Source organism: Tasmannia lanceolata, unplaced genomic scaffold, assembly GCF_043159265.1.
Source record: "Tasmannia lanceolata isolate RefF3 unplaced genomic scaffold, GAP_Taslan_0.1 ptg000016l, whole genome shotgun sequence".
NCBI classification, from domain to species: Eukaryota; Viridiplantae; Streptophyta; class Magnoliopsida; order Canellales; family Winteraceae; genus Tasmannia; species Tasmannia lanceolata.
In genome coordinates this window covers 5,511,037-5,513,962 of record NW_027518693.1, presented here as the reverse complement: position 1 = coordinate 5,513,962, position 2,926 = coordinate 5,511,037, and the positions used below count along the sequence as shown (strand labels likewise).

Genomic DNA, 2,926 nt, shown 5'->3' with positions numbered 1-2,926 from the left:
TTGAAAATTAAAACCTGCAATCCAACCCTAAAATTCTGTTGGCACTACGATTTTTTGATAATTGCATACACTCAGCGTCTCAGGCTCTCAGCTTGTCTTCATTATTTCAACATCTGTGAAAAGGTTATTATAGTTCCCAAAATGCTCTCAGAAGCTAATTAAAAGGAAAAGACAAGCTAAGTTTATGTTTGGGGTAATCTTGTAGCCGATCCACAGAGTTTCTAGTAGTTTTTCTTAAAAAAAACCACTTAAAAATTTACAAAAAAATGGCATTGATTAGCGGGGCATAGCGGGGCGGGGAGGGGCGGAGCGGGGACAACTCCATCCCCTTCCCCTTCCCCTCCCCGCACCGGGGAATCCCCTCCCCAAACGGGGCGGGGCGGGGCGGATCCCCGCTTTTTCGGGTGAAATTGCCAGCCCTATTTCCCTGTCTGCTTGTGTGGCAAAAGTGGGATTCCAGAATTAGGCCAGTTTTTTGGTTCTGCCCATCGTTTTGATAAGAAGAGAGCTTGATTTTCAAATCTGAGAACAACCCATTTCCTGAAAACAGCAAAAAAATCATGGGTCGATCTTACTTTCTTACGATTGTTCTGATTTCAGTTGTCTTAGCTCTTTGCTTTTCTCAAGGTTTGCAGTTATTTTGCCTTCTTTTGCTTCTGTTATGTTTACTCTTTTGTTTCTTCACTAAAGCTTTTTGTGTTTATCTTTAGGATCTGGTAGGAAGAGCATGAAATTTGAGAAAGTAGCAGATCTCCATCTGGATGAGGTGGGTTTTCATTTAAGTCCATTTATTTTGGAGGATTTTGTATTTGTAGCTGTTGTTTAAATTTTTTGTGTGTGTCATGGTTGTGAAATCTTCTTTTTTCTTGTTGGGTTTTAGGAGACATCTTTGAAAGGAAGGATGATGATAGTATCTATGATGGATTACCAGGAACCTGGGGCCAACACAAACACTAGAAATGGAGCTTTATTCACCCCTCCTCCACCACGCCCCCAACATTAATTACAACCTAAACTACAGGAATAAGTTGGAACTGTTTCATGTATAAATTCCTCTGCTTATGAGTAATGATAAATGTGTGAATTCATTATGTGATCTACTTATGGTAATTGTTTTCTTTGTTTGATGTTTGGAAATGCTGTATTAAGAAAGAAAATTTTGAATTTGTTTAAGTTATAGTGGGGAGATTTTTCTATTGAAAGCTCTTTAGACTGCCATTTTCTAATTGTAAGGCTTGCTGAGCCACTCATGTCTCTAGTCTGACTATGTAGTTTTAGTTTAATTTATTGGCAATAATGTGCTTTAGGAAGTTCTTTGAGATTTGAGAAAAAAAGAAGACTTGCATTGGGGCATTAAGTCAGAGACATTGAGAGATTTGAAAAAATAATAATTAGTGTTTTTGGCGCTTCTCGCAGCCAAAAATATTCAATGAATCGACTTGAAGACTCAGAGAATTGGAGAGATTAAGGGCTTCTTTGGATGCCAGTTGAATTAATCCTTATTTGCACATAAGATCATTTTAATTTAATCTTATTTGCAAAAGGAGGCATAAAGGCCTGTTTGTTAGCCATTAATTTAACCTTATCGGTTCAAAAGCCATTATAACCATGCATTTGCAATTATCTTATTTAACTTCAAAGAGATTTACATATACGATTATATTCAGGTAATTTTCAGGGCTATCCAAACTTCCAAAGAGGCCACCATAAAACTGACAATCTATTTGAATTGCAGATCTTTAAGTTACAAGCTATTTAAAACTCCCCTGGATTTCAATTGTGGATGCAGTAAGACTATTAGTTTTGCAACACACATGGATTTCAAGCATAAATAGCAGTCAAGGAATGGATCTTGCTAATTACTCTGGTTCCTAATTAATTAAAGGGGAGTGATAAATCGACTCCCCAAATTGATAAATCGACTCCCCATGTGTCTTTCTCTCTCCTCTTGGTTAGAGAGAGAGAGAGAGAGGAGAGAGATAGACACAAGGGGAGTCGATTTATCACTGCCCGTAATTAAAATGTTGAACTTTGTTAAGACTCAATAAGCTCTACTGGTATGCATCATTCTGCAAACATGCCGAGTCAACTCGGCCCTCATTCCGCTAAAATGAAGGGTGCCCTTCAGTTTAGCAATCCTCTTGGGAGGGGTACTGGTTTTCTGTATACCGATGGGCCCATCTTGCAAGATACACGAGACTGCTCCTTCCCTTTGTTCTTATAGATTCTATGAAGTTCCAGATTGCCTCAACGTCGACATTAAGCATTTTTTCTGTATGTGATCAGCTTTGGATATCTCAGTCCGGTTCCCTTCTGATCAATTAACCGTTGCCTGTATCATGAACAGAATTCAGAACGGATAAAGAGGCAGTATAACTATGACTATATTCGTGAAAAATGTGCTTCAAGATGTGCTCTGTATGCATGGTGAAAGGATTCTCGCATATCCCTCAGAAGTAGAAAAAGAAAAAAAAAAGAAAACTATGAAGCTGACTACAAGGATAATTCTTAGTTTGCAATGACTATCATTGTTGTTTATGTCAGGTGCAAGAATATTTCATCAATTTAGCTTGGCCATCCTCAAAACTATGAAGCTGAGTACAAAGTAAAAATAATTCTAAATTCCTAAAAGTAGTAATAAAATAACCACAATTTTTTTTCTCCTATTTTATCAATAGTTATAGAGGTTGTTTCACCTCCGTCGCGACTGAGTGCATCTCCCATAAATCAGCCTTTCAAGTTTTTGTGAAGGGCTGAGATTAAAATACGTGTTTTTTAGTGAGATTAATCTGAGTCTTCACAAAATTGTTTAAGGCTGATTTCTGAGGTGAAAAAACCTCATAGTTATAAATTTACAAAAGCAAAATTTGCAGTATCCATAATTTTACAGGCAAACTAGAAGAAAGATTTCATGATAGTGATCTTC

At 37.3% G+C, this 2,926-nt stretch overlaps 1 long non-coding RNA gene across 1 annotated transcript; it reads left to right on the top strand.

Annotated features, from left to right (window-relative positions):
* Window positions 1-428: 428 nt before the first annotated feature.
* On the top strand, window positions 429-1,173 carry LOC143849060 (uncharacterized). Its single transcript, XR_013235532.1, has 3 exons — window positions 429-627; window positions 711-766; window positions 881-1,173. It is a non-coding gene; the product is annotated as an uncharacterized LOC143849060 (long non-coding RNA).
* The last annotated feature ends 1,753 nt before the right edge of the window (window positions 1,174-2,926 follow it).